Source organism: Nannospalax galili, unplaced genomic scaffold, assembly GCF_000622305.1.
Source record: "Nannospalax galili isolate Female #2095 unplaced genomic scaffold, S.galili_v1.0 scaffold332, whole genome shotgun sequence".
Classification (NCBI taxonomy): domain Eukaryota; kingdom Metazoa; phylum Chordata; class Mammalia; order Rodentia; family Spalacidae; genus Nannospalax; species Nannospalax galili.
Window position 1 is genome coordinate 674,499 of NW_008333794.1, and position 16,028 is coordinate 690,526.

The following is a 16,028-nucleotide window of genomic DNA, read 5'->3' on the forward strand; positions in this document are numbered from 1 at the left end:
TCCAGCACATACCATATCTGACAGTCACAAAGCCTAGATATGGCTTAAGCAGTTCTGAATACAATGCTTTCTTACTGCAGTAGGTCCAATTCTGCCTCCTCATTTTCAAGGCTTACTACAAATAGCTGTCCAGGAGTGGCTGCCAATCCACATGTAGTCTCCAGGCTTTACAATTAACACAGGTGGAAAGTCAAGAGGAACACTATTTTCTTCCCTGGATAGGATATACCCTCTCGGTCAAGAAAATAGGAGGTAGGTGGGGGAATCTCAGCACTACTTCAATCCAATACCTATTCAGATTAGGTAAATTTACATATATTATTACTGAACATGCTAAGATGCACACACATATATGCACACATATTATTTCAGTAGGGTACTCTCATTTGTGTTAGTATCCTATAAAGCTATTATTTTTGCAGGTAAAAACCCAGAAGATACTGAGATGGGACAAAGATCTTATTTTCAAGATTTCCTTTTGTGGAATGGCATTTCATACCTGTAGTACCAGAACTCATGACACTGAGGCAGAAAGATTGCTGCAAGTTGGAGGCCAGGCTGGGCTACCTAGTGAGTTCTAGGCACACCTATGCTACAGAGTAAGACATGTCTCAAAAACCAAAGTAAGGCAGTCTACAGAGATGGCTCAGTGATTAAGACTATGGCTACTAAACCCTGGGTTTAGTCCCTAGCACCCACATAGCAGTTAACAACTATTTGCTACTCCAGTTCCAGAGAGTCCAACACCCTCTTCTGGCCTCCACAGGCACTGCAGGCACATGGTGCACTTACATACATGCAGGCAAAACACTCATACACATAATAATCAAAAAATTCTAAATATAACAAAACAAGGCTCTTGAGCAATCTTGCCATACCCAATGCTCTAGCCTTTCACTTTCACTTGTGAATAAATTCCTTGCTATCTTGCTGTAAAGGAAAAGAAAGATTTCCTTTTCTACAATAATATCTACAAAGATACCATTGTGCCAGGCATGGTGGCATATGTATTTAGTCCCAGCACTGTGGAGGAAGAGGCAAGCGGAACCCTGTGAGATGGAGGTCAGCCTGGTCTACATGGCAAATTCCAGGCCAGTTAGGACTACAGAAAGACCATCTCAAAAAGGCAAAAAAAAACCCAAAAACAAAACAACTGTCTATTCACAAGGGTAGGGCTAAGGTTGTAGCACAGTGCCATGGGTTCAGTCCCCAGCACAATAAATAAAAATACAAAAAACTGTCCTAAAGCCACTACTGAGCTTAATGATTTGGGGGGGGGTGTAAATTTATTATTTTTTATTATTTTATGTTATGAGCATATTGCTTGCATATAAGTATACCTGTGTTGTGCAATGCCTGGGAAGTCAGAAGAGGGCGTTGAACACCCTGAAACTGGAATTAGGAATGGTTGCTTGCTGTCATGTAGGTGGCTGGGAACCAAACCTGGGTCCTATTTTTTATTATTATTTTATATGTATGAGTGTAGTGCCTGCATGTATGTAAGTGTACCTGTGCTGTGCAATGCCTGGGGAGGTCAGAAGAGGGCATCAGATACTCTGGAACTGGAATTACAGATGGCTGTTTGCCAAGATATAGATGCTGGGAACCAAACCTGGGTTGTCTACAAGAGCAGTCAGTGCTCTTAACCGCTGTGCCATCTCTCAAGCCCTCCAATCTTTTTTTTTTTTTTTTTTTTTTTTTTTTTTTTTTTTTTGGTCTTTTTGAGACAAGGTCTCCCTGTAGTGGAGCTGGCTTGGAACTCACTGTGTAGACCAGATGGGCCTTGAACTCAGAGATCCTCCTGCCTCTGTCTCCCAAGTGCTGGGATTAAAGGCATACACCACCACATCTGGCCCTCTAAGCACTCCAATCTTAATGATTATCCTTTTTTTAAAAAAAAAAAATTATATGTATGAGTGTACTTTCTACATGTGTGTAAGTACACCCATGTTATGCAGTACCACGGAGGACAGAAGAGGGTGTCGGATCCCCTGGAACTGGAGTTATGGACAGTTGTTAGCCACCATGTGGGTGCTGGGATATGGGCCTGGGTCTTCTGCAAGAACTAGTGCTCTTAACCACTGAGCCATCTCTCCAGCCCCCTATCATCATCCTCTTTTATAGATAGTTCCTCACATACACAAATTCATCAATACAGAAACTGTCTCCCTCCATGGGCCTCTCCCTAGCATAGCACCCAGCAAGATGCATCCTGGGGGTGCCTGAATGTTGACTACACTTTCACTTCCTCCGAATCCCCAGAGTAGAATTTGGTGTTCTCTACCACAGCAATGAGAAGCAGAAAAACCAACTCACTTCTCAGTTTCTGACCAGCACTGTTTGAACAGGTAAAGCTAGTAATTATACACACCATCTACCACCTCCACATACACACTACATTCACTAAAATTAAGGGCAATCTTTCTAGCCCTGCCTGCCTGCCTAATTGGCTAAAAGAAATCTGACCATGGGGCTGGAGAGATGGATGGTTCAGCAGTTAAGAGCACTGGCTGCTCTTGCAGAGGGCCAGAGTTCAATCCCACCACCCACATGGCAGCTAACAACCATCTGTAACTCCAGTTCCAGGGGATCTAATGCCCTCTTCTGACCTCCTTGGGCACTGCACAACACTGGTGCACCTACCTACATGCAGGCAAAACATTCATACATGTAAAATCAAAATTAAAAAAAAAAAGAAAGAAAAGAAAAGAAACTTGACCAGAAGACTCCATCCTTCACAGAGACAGCAGATTGGAAATTCTCTGCAATTTCAAACAACTTCATAGACGCACAGAACAGCAAGCCACAAAGACAGTCATTTGGCAGAACAGCTGGGCAGGTGCATAGAGACAGATTTCATATAACATGCACAGATGATTAGCTAAGCCTCCAAGAGAACCTGAGAAAATAAGGGAAGACTTGGCTGACCATGAACTCTTCTCTTTAGAATGCAATCACTTTCCTCACTTCAGATGGCTAATACTCCTTCAAAAGTTCTGAAAATAAAAACTAGTCCATGAGCCAGAGGTGGGTCAGCCAATAAGACCCGAGTTTGATCCCAAAACAGACATAAAGGTACTCCACAAAGATGTTCTTTGATCTCCACATGCACACACTCCCATTATATACATACAATAAGAATAATTTTCAAATACTTTAAAAAATGGGTCCAATAATGTGAAGAATAATTGCCTCAACCTATCAAAATTAATAAAACAGAAAAGAAACATTTTTAATGCATGCAAAGTTGGAGATGCTTAAATGGAATCCGCCATTAACTCCCCTCCAGGAGTGGTAAAGAAATCCAATTTGTCAAAGTTAGATAACAACAGTAAATAATTCATCTACAGTATAGATTATAAAGTGACTGCTTTTATTTTTTTTGGTCTTTTTGAGACCAGGGCTCCCTGTAGCCGCAGCTGGCCTGGATTCACTAATGGAGACCAAGCTGGCCTTGAACTCACAGATCCATCTGTCTCTGCCTCCTGAGTGCTGGGATTAAAGGCATACGCCACAATGCCCGGCTTATAAAGTGACTACTTTTAAAGAATTTAGGGAAGGGGGTTTGCAGGGGAGTGCTTCTGTGTGTGTGTGTGTGTGTGTGTGTACACTCATGTACATGCATGTATGTAGAGGCTAAATAGGTTGAGGTTGGCTGTCTTCCTCTACTGCTCTCCACCTTACATTTTAAGCCAAAGTCTCTTGCTGAATCTCAACTTCACCCTTTCAGCTATACTGGCTGACCAGCAAGCCCCAATGATCCACTGGTCTTCGCCCCTCCAGTACTGTGGTTACAGGAATGCCTCCATACCCAGTTTTAACATGAGTGCTGGGGATCCAAACTAAGGTCCTCATGCTTACACAGCAAGGCCATTACTGACTCAGCCAACTCCCCAGCCTCATGACTATATTTTCAAATGCAACAAGACCAGAGAGAAGACAAAATATGAAATGTTTAGGAGCTTCATAAACATAATTTAAAACTTAATACTTGCAGGGCTGGAGAGATGGCTCAGTAGTTAAGAGCACTGGCTGCTCTAACAGAGGACCTGGGTTCAAAATCAGCACCCACACGGCAACTGAGAACCATCTGTTAACTCCAGTTCCAGGGGACCCAATACTTTGTTCTGACCTCCGCAGACACTGCATGACATGAGTGCACTTACATACATGCAGGCAACACACTCATCCACATAAAATAAAAATACAAAAAAATTTATACTTGCTTTTCCAAGACTTATTTTCAGTCCATTACTTAAAGCAGTAAAAATACAGATATGTACTACTGCTTTCAGCAAACCCAGGGTTCCGTGGGGATAAGGAACGGGTTTTCTACCATTGTACAGCTACAACTGATGCATCTGTCCCAGATACATTGAGAGGGGAAATAGCTTCTTCACTCTTCAAGGGTACTTAGGAAAAACTTCCTCTAAATATCTAGGTGAATGAGCCTGCCAATTAAACTGATTAAAGGACTAGGACAATGGACAGAGAAAAGATCAATTTAATCATAAACATGTACTACTGTATTAGGGATGTGGTTCAGAGATACAGCGCCTGCCTAGCACACATGGGGCCCTAGGTTTGATCCCCCAGCACCACAAAACCAAAAAACAGCATATACTTAACCAAGAAAGGTTTCTACTACATATGGCAGAGTTTTCACAAAGCAAGCTACAGAAGAATGTGTACTATGTGATCCAATTTAAGCACATTTCTTGTGTGTGTTTGGGGATTTTTTTTTTGTTTTTTTGGTCTTTTTTTGAGACAGGGTTTCTCTGTAGCCCCAGCAGGCCCCAGAACTCACCATGTAGACCAGGCCGGCACAGTATCACAGAGATTCACCCACCTCTGCCTCCAGGATACTGGGATTAAAGACATGTGTCACCACACCCAGATCAATACTACAGGATTTTAAGGACAGGCTATCTGCCGTTTTTTCAGAAGTGGTATTAAGTTTAAGCTTAGTTACACCCTAAAGAACCATTATCATGTGATCCTGCTAAGGAAACACCTACAATCCTGTAATTCCTGAGCCACTCAGGTCATACAATGTAAGGCACTTACATGTGCATTTCTTTTTATCAACCATGGATGACACGTGTATGTATTTATCAAAAGCTACTTGGAGAACATCCATTCAGTCCTATCTTTTAAAACACTGAACCTGGGGCTGGAGAGATGGTTAAGAGCACTGGTTGCTCTTACCAGAGGACCTCTTACAGAAGACCTAAGTTCAATTCGCAAACACCCACATGGCAGCTAACTCCAATTCCAGGTGGAATCTAACTCCTTCTGACCTCCGCAGGCATTGCACAACATGGGTGTACTTACACACATGCAGGTAATATTCAAACACATTAAAAAATAATAATAAAACACTGAACCTTTGGGGAACAAGAATAAGCCAGGCCAGAGCTACATGTAAGGTCAAAAGCCAGATGACAGGCCTCTCTAGTGCCGGCCAGTGAGACACATAGACAAGATGCAACCACAAAATGATGATCTATGGCAAATCACAGGACACAGTAAAAGGTGAGCACTGTTGGCTAAAGCAGTCAAGAAAAACACTATAAAGAGAGCTGGCTGGACATGGTAACACACACCTGTAATCCCAGTGCTTGGGAGGTCCAGGCAGGAGGATCAGGTCAAGGTAATCCTTGGCTATGTAGTGAATTCTACCAGGGCAGCCTAGGCTATATGAGATTGGCTCAAACAAAACCAGAGCTAGAGCCAGGCCTAGTGGTACACACCTGTCATTCCAGCACTCCGGAGGACAGGCTGGGCTACAGGATGATGCCATCACAGAGGCAACTGCATCACTGTCAACCAGCAGGGGACAAAGCTAGAAAGGCCAGCACCGTAGTTTGCGAAGGGCCTCACTGCAGACAATGAAAAAACAGGATTCTGGGGACTGGAGAGATGGCTATGCAGTTAAGAACACTGACTGTTCTTGCAGAACACCCAGATTCAAATCCCAGCACCCATATAGCAGCTAACAACTGTCTGTAACTCCACTTTCAGGGGATGTGACAGCCTCATCTGTCCTCCTTGGGCATTGCATGACACAGGTGCACGTACCTACATGCAGGCAATACATGCATACACAAAAAATAAAAATAATAGGTGAAGGAAGGGAGGGATGGAGGGAGGGAGGAAAAATAAAGGAACAGGATTCTGCAGATAGGGAGGAAACATGAAGACTGTGGAAACACTTTGTCTCAAGAAGACAAGGTGGCATGCATCAGTAAAAGGATACTCAAAAGGTCTAGAAGTTCAATGCTGAAAATATGGTAGGCAAGGAGGGCTCTGACTGGAGTTTTTCATACCCATTATGTACAGAGAATGTTTCCAGGTACGTGACTAAGGTTATTACACTTATCATGTAGAATAAATCAACTTCTTAGGATAGGAACGTAAGTCTTGAATGAAGGTGACAGGCTACTTTCTATCAAAAGCCACATCCCAGGCCAGGCCTGGTGGCATCTGCAATCCTAGTACCAGGAGACAGATGCACAAGGACTTCCAAGTTCAAGGCTTGCCTGGGATATATTAGGAGACCCTGTCTCAAACACTGCACACAAAATGCAGAAGTAAGCTCCTTTCAGCACTTAAATTACCACTTGCTTAGAACAAGAATCTCCAAAGAAGGTTTCTTTCCCCCAACAGTCATTACATCTGACACTAGTGCTTGTAGTCCTGGGCCTGCTGGGTACACAGCAGGATCACACTTTAGGGTGCCTTCTATGTGACTTATTCTAGCCAATGAGCCATAAGCAGAAGTGATGAGTCATTTCTGGTCTGGAACAATTAATTCCCCATAGGCCCAAGAGCCTCTAGCACTTCTTTTTCCCTTTGCCAGGACAGCCAGCCTTATTCATATGAAGGCTATTCGTTTAGGAGTAAGAATGATGCAGGGCTGGGGTGTAGATCCCTGTGGAACACTTGCCTAGAAAGCACAAGACCATGGGTTCTACTAGCAGAACAAGATGGGAAGGGAAGTGAGAGAAGGGTGGCCCTAGGGTCTACCTCTATTCCAAGTTCAAGGCCAGCCTGGGCACACTAAAAAAATAAAAATAAAAACACAGCAGCAAGCCAAGGACACTTGTTCTTTCTGTTCACTAAGGTTGTTACAAAGCATAACTTCACCTGCTAAGTCTGATATTACTTCAAAGGTAATATACCTGGAAACTTAACACCTCACAGAAACAGGACAGAACATCTGGCTTTAAAAAACATTTGAACACAAGAGAAGCATAAAATTCCCAAAGGGAGATCTCCTACCGAAAATGCTCTTCTCACATAAGGTTACAGACCTGGAGCACTGGGTGATAGTCACAGTCCCTCTACTCAGGAATTCCTGATATTGAAGGTACCCTTGCCTTCAGTTTCTTCATCTGAAAGTAACCGACCAGTCAAGGAGCTTAGTTTGAATTTGTGATGTTTAAATGATCCAACATATAGAGACTGTCCACACACACACTTTGTTTCAGGTATCACTCTCCCACAGGGAGAGGAAAAAACAAAGGCAAGTTTCACAAAGTTCATTCCCTGGAAAGCAATTCTTGTTTGAAAGGGCTTTGTGGCTGAGAACAATTGACTCTAGATTCTTCAATGTGCCACTCCTACAGCTCTCAGTTGGGTTTTGTGTTTTTGGTTTTGTTTTGTTTTTTGGGGGGGGCGGGGGAGGGGGGGTGTTCTTGCATTTGCTGGGCTCTACCATACAGGTTTATCTCCAGCCCTGTTCTCAGCTTTAAACCAAGAATTGTCATAAGGGACAAAAATGATGGTGCCTTTTTTGTTTTGGGTTGTTTTCAGGCAGGCTGAAAGCAGATAACTAGTAACAGAGGCAGTTACATAAGAACTATTTTCAACAGCTCCAGAGGTTCTGATTCCAGCTCCAGATATCATAGGTCATAGGCACTTTAATCAATAAAATATACTGGTGATTAAGAGAAGCCCACATGGCTAGCTGGTTAAAAAAAGAAAACCAGGGGCTGGAGAGATGGCTCAGCAGTTAAGAACACTGGTTGTTCTTGCAGAAGACCTGGGCTCGAATCCCAGCACCCACATGGCAGCTAACAAGTGTCCGTAACTCCAGTTCCAGGGGATCCGACAGCCTCTTCTGTCCTCCTTGGGCATTACACAACAAGGATGCACTGATCTACACACAGGCAATATACACATACACATAAAAATAATAAGATTTTTTTTTAAAAAAGAAAAAAAAAAAACAAATTACTTTCTTCCTCTACCCCTATCCTTACCATTTTTAACCTACTGTTAAAAGGCAAATCTAGACTGGGAATATAGCTCAGAGTTAACAGTGCTTTGCCTGGCACGTGAGGACATAAGTTCAATTTCCAGTGCACGTGCAAACACACATACGCCTCTCAGGTCTGAGCAGAACACTTCCACTATAGTCCTGCCTTACCGCCTTTTCGATCTTTAGTTTGGGTTTTTTTTAAGGCAGAGTCTCACATATCTGGCCTCAGTCTCAGTGCAGAGATTACAGGCAGGAGCCACCAGCCAGCTCTCACTAATTTCTAATTTCTTTTGAAGATTTATCTTATTGTTTATTGTGGGGGAGAGAGGATACTTGCAGAAGCCAGAAAAGGGCATCACATCCCCTAAAGCTGGAGTTACAAGAAGCTGTGAAACACCAACTGATGTGGGTGCTGGGAACCAAACTCAGGTCCTTTAGAAGAGCGGCAAGTGCTCTTAACCCACGAGCCATCTCTCCAGCCCTCTCATTAATCTCATATGTTTCTTTAGGTAAATTGTCATAGCAAAGTCATTCCTCTCCCAGAACTTCAACAGTCACAAGATTTAAGAGTGAATATCCACAAAGCACAGCACTGCCAACTGAGGCACAGCTCAACTGCAATGCCTGCCCCCCCCCACCGACTTATCCTTTCCATACCAACTTTATCCAAAAATCCATCAAGTCCCTCCCTACCTTAGTCATCAAAGAGCTCTAGAATTTTCTTTATGCTATTTTTAGGACTCTTACCTCTGTTTTTACATTCATTCCTGAATCTCTAGGAGTTTTATTTTACATCCCCCAGAGCTGCTGGCAGTTTTTTCTTATAGCAGACAATAAAAGCTATCAAGTGAGCAGAACAGAGTTCATCAACCTGAACCTCTACATATTAACCACTGTCCAAGAAGCTTTCTTACATGCTACAAGCAGTAAGGTTACTCTTCAGAGTTACAGATACAAATTTTGAAAGCAAAAAAGTTTTAAAAGGGACTTTGGGTTGGGAAGGGACAAAGCCACATAATATTTCAATTAAACTAAGGTCTGAGTTTCAAAGCTCAATATCACTCAGTCAAAAAGCTGGTAGCCCTGGCTGGTCTGAACTCACTATGTAGACCAAGACGGTTTCCAATTCCCCGTCTCTGCCTCCTGACTGATGAGTTAAAGGTGCATGCCACCATCTGGCCCACTTCTTTTTCTGTTTTTGAGACAGAGTCTCAAAACATGGCTGGGGACATAGTTCAGTTGGTAGAGTGGCTTGCCTAATATGCAGGAGGCCCTGGGTTTGATCCCCAGCACTGAATAAACCAAGCTTGGGGGTATATTCCTGTAATCCCAGAGCATAGGAGATAAAGGGGGAAGCAATTGAAGGTCATCCTCAGGTATACACTTGGATTACATGACCTTTCTCAAGAAAGGAAAAAAAAAAAAAATTGACCAAACTACTCAAAAATAAGGTCAACACTTCACTTATTTGGTGTTACCATGGCATTCTAAAGCAGAATGCCTCAGGGTTTAGGGTTTGTTTTGTTTTTGTTACTATTGTTTTACTTTTATGTGAGTGAGTGTTTTGCCTGCGTGTAAGTGCACCCATGCTGTACAATGCCCAAGGAGGCTAGAAAAGGACCTCAGATTGCCTAGAACTGGTGTTAAGGACGATTGTTAGCCGCCATGTAGATGCTGGAAACCAAACCATGGTCCTCTGGGAGAACAACCAGTGCTCTTAATTGCTGAGCCATCTCTCCAGTCCCCTTGCCTCAGGTTCTTTACCTGTCAGCATCAAACATTTGAAAAATGTTAGTGTTAGTCCTATGCACAAAGCTAGCCTCAAGATCCCTGGCTTCCTGCCAGGGAGAGGTAGGTCAGGACACAAGACCCAAGAACCTCCACCTCCTCCACAGTACTCTATATTTCAGTAAAGGAAAAAAAAGTAATGAAGGAAGAAGATAGAGGGTAGTGAATCACAAGCTTTTCTTCTTTTACTTCCTTTACTTTTTTTTTCCCTAAGATCTGATTGGTTTATTAATCAGCCAAAAAAAAATTTAAATCATGGAAGAAAGACAAATTTTCATAAGGGGTTGACTATAGGCAGCCACCAGGGAACCCATGTGTAATGGAAAAAGCAGGTTGGGGCTGCCATTCCAGATGGGTTACCTGGGGTAAGGCTCAACCATCTCAGGAAGAAACATAGGGCTAGGAGCACCAAATAAAATTCCATGCAACTGTTAAACAACACACAAATACTAGAAGACATTAGAAGGGTTTCTACAAGTTAACAGTGTTCTTCCCACAATCATCATCTGAATGACACAGCCTAGAGGATTTAGAACCAGCTCTACCAGAGACTGCTAAGAGAACCTAGAGCTACTACAAGTATCTCAGATCATCTTTTTTTGAGTGCTTGCAGAATACTGGCAGACTGGCCAACTGCCATGCAAAGAGGCACAGTGATGGGCACCTGTAATCCCAGCACTCAAGACGTGACTGTAGAACGACCTGGAATTTAAAGCCACCCTTGGCAATTTAGCAATTCAAGGTCAGCTTGGACTATATAAGAACCTATCTCAAAACACAGGAGAGCGAAATTCTATTTTTTAAAAGCACAGGCTGGGCTTGTTTTGGGTTTTGCTTTTTTGAAACAGGATCTCACTATGTAGTCCTGGCTAGCTTAGAATTTGCTATGTAGACCAGGCTGGCCTTGAACTCACAATGCCTCTGCCTCCTGAGTGCAGAGATTACACAGTGCCCAGCATGGCTGGGGTTTTAAAAGATAAATTCATAGCACCTTTGTCATTGTACACTCAACTCAAATGTTACCATGGCAAATAAACCATATTCTGGAGCAAAATGCTTATCAATTTGAAATCAACTTCAAAAAACAAAAAAGGCCAGGTATGGTGGCACACACCTTTGGTCCCAGCACTCAGGAGGCAGAGGCAGGTGGATCTCTGTACATAGTGAGTTCCAGGACAGCTGGGACTACAGAGAAACCGTGTCTCAAAAAGACCAAAAAAAAAAAAAAAAAAAAAATCACCTTTAATCCCTGCACTCAGGAGACAGAGGCAGACAGAGCTCTATGAGATCTCAGCCAGCCTGGTCTACATGGTGAGTTCCAGGCCTGCTGGGGTTACAAGGAGACCCTGTCTCAAAAACGAACATATAAAAAGAAAAGAAAAAAAAAAGAAAAAGATTAGACACATAAAGATTAGAAACAAACGATGTGAACTATCTCGAGTATTTTATTTTTTATCAGCACACATTCATATTGGACAAAATAATGGGTTTTCTTATGACATTTTTATATACGTGTATCATTCACTTTGCTCAACCTCCCCTTCCCTCCCCAAATAAGTATTAAAGAGTTCCTGAAGTCAACTAAGTTAAGTCCCTAAGAAGTCATCTTCATTTCAAGGCTGGAGAGCAGCCTGGCAGCACCATTAGCAAGGCTGGCTGAGAATCAAGCCAGGCTGTGCAATCCCTACAGACTACTCAGGTCCTCAGGCTGCCTCAGATCTGCTCTGTGCCAGCGCCGGCACTCCTAGGAGACTAGGATATGGACAACAGAATCAAACAGCCGATCTCCAAAGCACTGATGACATCACCAAAACAGAGAGCCCTGATGAGACTCTGGCTTAAGTACTGCACCTTCAAGCAGATGAGTAAGACCAATACTGCATGTCACCACTGGAGTCAAATCACAATCCCTCCTCCTCCTCCAAGCAGACATTTTGCAAGCAGCTATTCTTAAATTTGGTTTTGGAATCACAGTCTGGAGTACTAGAATTGAAACTAGTCAGGGAGATTCCCAAAAGCTTGTTTTGATTTCACCCATCATATCATTTTTACCTTTGATTTACAAATTGCTGTTCACAACAATTTGTAAAGTTTTTTTTTTAAGTTTGAAAACAAACGCAAATAACTTTCTGTCTTTAATGGCATCTGAAGAGTGGGAGCTAGAATGCAGGGAAAATGGGGAGGGGGAGTAACTGAAGAGAAGAGCACATTGCAAAATGTCTCTGCAGCAACTGCAGCCAGTGAAGCACCCAGATTTCAGAGTGACAGAACAGATAGATGTCTGGCAGCACACTGAGAATACAATGGCCACCCCACCTGGAATGGCAGCAGAAAGCAGGAACCAACAAGTAAGGGGGCTTCAGAACCCTTCAAAAAGGACCCCAGCTCCAAGGGGGAGCTGCTGTTCAGTCCAGGTTGGGAGGCCACCTCCTACACCTCACTTCTCCAAGGAAAAACGTCATCTGGCTCAGCTGTATTTGCTGACTTGGATGGAGATCATTTATCATTGAAAAAAAATAAAAGACTGATGTCAGACTCCAAAGAGGAACAATGCAGATGACTGTGGGCCCATAGAAGGTCTCTGTTTGCACTATCTTTTCATAGAAAGGTTAATGACAAATGTAGGGCAAAAGATTTTTTTTTGTGGGCTGGAAAGAAGGCTCAGCAGTTAAAAGCACTGGCTGCTCTTGCACAGGACCCAGGTTCAATTCCCAGCATCCACATGGTGGCTTACAATCATCCTTAACACGTTCCAAGTGATCGAATGCCCTCTTCTGACCTCCGGGGGCACTGCAGGACACAGGTGCATTTACACACATGCAGGTAATACACCCATACACACAAAATAAAAAATAAATTAGAAATTTTTTCTTTAAATATTTTTTTGTGCAGATAGATCTCTTTGAAGACCTATTAGAAGATAGTCAAGCACTTGGGAGGTGGATGCAGGCAATCTCTGTAAATTTGGAGGCCAGCCTGGTCTACATAGTGAGTTCCAGGCCAGCTGGGCCTACAGGGAGATCCTGTCTCAAAAAGACCAAAAAAAAACCCCAAAACCCAAAAAAAACAAAAAACAAAAGCTAGTCAAATAACTTTCTTGCTTCACTTGGTGGTACAGTCAGAAACGGATTTACAACTCCTTTCCCACAAGGACTGCTCTCTTATAGGGGTATGGCCTCTGATTGTGAGGCTCAACTGACACCAAAAAAAGAAAAACAAAAGTCAGCTCATGTGGTTGCCAATAATTACCTAGAAGACTGTACTAATAAAACTATTTTTAGAGTGCCTTCTCTTCTGTTCCACCCTTCTGTTTACTCATGCAGTTCTACCACCAATGTAAAACCTGAATCTCCAAACAGAAAGCCATGGGAAACAGGCACAGGAGTTTTTAATCCAGAATGCACTGACACTAGGTACAGCAGATCTACACTAAGCTTTCTTGTCAGCTGGAAAAGAAAATCAGTAGCCCCAAAGCGCTTTTGCTCAGACATTACAGTGGCATGGATTCCCTCTGAAGGGGAGGGAGGGGGGCGCAAAAATGGAAACAAGTTAAGTGTTGAAGGTCACTCTTCAAAAGAGACCATCAATTATAAACTGTAACATTATCTTCTCTTTCAAGAGAAAACCACACAAATACTATTGCTAAAGTTGACAAAGATGGGGCCTGAGGAGATGGCTCAGTTAGTACAAGTGCCTGCTGTACAAACATGAGGAACTTAGTTCAGAGCCCCATGGGGGGGGGGGGGTTCCTTTGGAGCTCAATGACCAGCCTGCCTAGAGGAATGGAATATGGAATGGATGAGCTCTTGGTTCAGTGAGAGACCCTGTTTCAAAAGATCAAGTGGAGCAATTGAGGAAAACATCCAACATCAACTTCCAGCTTACACACACCCACACAAGCACTCACCGGTGCCTACATCCACACCAACACGTGCATACACCACACATACAGCTGACAAAGGTTTCAAGTTGTTAGCCAGAACACCACACATTTGGACATCTGTGACTCACTTGGACGGATTAAAAGCAACTCCTCTTTGCAAAAGCCCCAAGTTCTACCTGCAAGTCTTTCCACAACAGAGTTCCTGGCTGTTAGGCTCATCATTTTACAATTCCTTGAGGACAGGCCCCATGCCTGCCTTCCTGAGTCAGGATCCAGCAATGCTTGACACATATATGGAAGATACGCAAAACATTTCCTGACTATGAAAGGTGCTCACCACTGCTCGCCTCTAAACTCACATATTACATAAGGCTACAGCACTTAAGCATATCGGACTGGGTAGCAAAGTAAACAGACAACCTGGGACACCACAGGGTTGTGAACACCAGGCTTTAGCCTAGTCAGTCTTCAGAAGCACTCATAACTCACTTTCCAGCCTAGACTCAATTCTGAACCAATCATCTCAAGTTTGAAGAAACTTATTAACAAGAGACTTTATTAATCCATAGATGAGAAATCATGCGGCTAATCAGCTGCCGAAATCACAAGGAAAAGACAAGAGCCTGTTCTTTGGGAATCCAAAGGCATAGTATTTTCAACCAGCTGGGCACCCATCTAGTCTTACAGGAAGGTTCACTGAGCAGGCCTACCAGACCTAACCCAAAGAAGAAAAGATCCAGATAGGAAAACAATCAAATCCCAGGAAGTGCCAAGCCAGAATTGAAGAGCTTCTCCTTGGGTGACACTACACTTACAGTAATATGCCCTGAAAGTCACAACTGCAAATGAAACATACCTCTAAGGTAAAACAAATGCCACCAAGAGGCTCTCAAATGACATCACTAGCTAGAAAGAAGGTGGAGGGAAGTGCTGATGGACAGGTAACAGGTGGCAAGCTTTTAGGAGAATCTGAAGAGGCTAAAGGCCAGTATAGTAAGTGCTTGGGCTTGAATCTCTGCTCTGTAACTTATCAGTGGTGTGACCTTGGACGAGTAACTTAACCTCTCTGTTCTTCTATTTCTCTGTAAGTGGGCACAGCCACGGTGTTTCAGAGGATTGGTGGGAGGATTGGGCAATCTGTGTAGTCTTGTCACGCAGCCCAGCAAAGGATAAATCTCAAACCTTCGCAATGTTATTCTCAACATCCCCACGATTATGAGCTATAAGGTTAAGCAGGCCATTTGAAAGACACGCAGGAGGTCTCACAGTCAGCCGCCGTCCTTCCTCCAGAACTTCGGAAACAGGATTTACAAGGCATAATCCTGACAAGCTCCAGTGTCCGCAGAGGGCCAGGGCACGTGACGCGCCTGGCAGCCCTGCCTCAATGGCAGCCCGTCCTCAGTGGCCGTTCCGCGCCTCTCCCACCCGCAGGACCTCCGCCCTCTGGCTCACCCCGCGCCCTCCGACCTCCGCCCGCTGGGCGCCGCCCCGCCAGCCCCGACCCGGCCGCCCGCCAGGCCCCGCGGTCCGGACCACAGCGGGGGAAGGGCCGCCCCGGCCTGCCGCTCACCGCGAGGTCCACCGAGGAGGAGACGCAACGCAGGACGCGGCAGAGAGGTCGGACTCCGGCTCCAGCGGGCTCCTCGGTGCTGCCCAGCCGCAGACCGCCGCCAATGCCGCCGCCTCGGGCTTTATGGCCAAAGCTCCGGCCCCGCTCCCACTTCCGCCACCGCCGCCGCCCCGAGCGGAAGTACCTGTCACGAGACACGCACGTCGGGGTTGGGGGCGGAGCCCCACCTCCACCATGTGTCACGTTCCGGCCATCGGCTCAGTGGACAAACATGGGCGCCCCCAGGTAGAGGCCACCATCTTTAAGGCTCCGGAGGGAGGCGGGAGCCGGACGGCGCCATGTTGGGTCAAAATCCAAATCTTCTGTCGTCTTCTGTAATCTCCGCATAAAGAACCCTGAAAGAGCGAGGACGAGGGTCAACTGGCCTTTCTGAGAGTGCCCCTCTCCAGAAGGCGCTGTTCAGTCAACCATATGGCAGACAGGGTGGGATTCAGGGTCTTCTGATTGCGTGGGGTGCGGCC

The 16,028-nt window shown here is 44.4% G+C and overlaps 1 protein-coding gene across 1 annotated transcript in view; it reads right to left on the minus strand.

Annotated features, from left to right (window-relative positions):
- Nucleotides 1-15,688, minus strand: part of Rab7a (RAB7A, member RAS oncogene family) — a 50,959-nt gene extending 35,271 nt beyond the window's left edge. Inside the window, exon 1 of the mRNA XM_008828550.3 lies at nucleotides 15,508-15,688. The gene's annotated coding sequence lies outside the window, so the exon portion shown is untranslated. The remainder of the gene's footprint in view (nucleotides 1-15,507) is intronic.
- Between the last annotated feature and the right edge of the window lie 340 nt (nucleotides 15,689-16,028).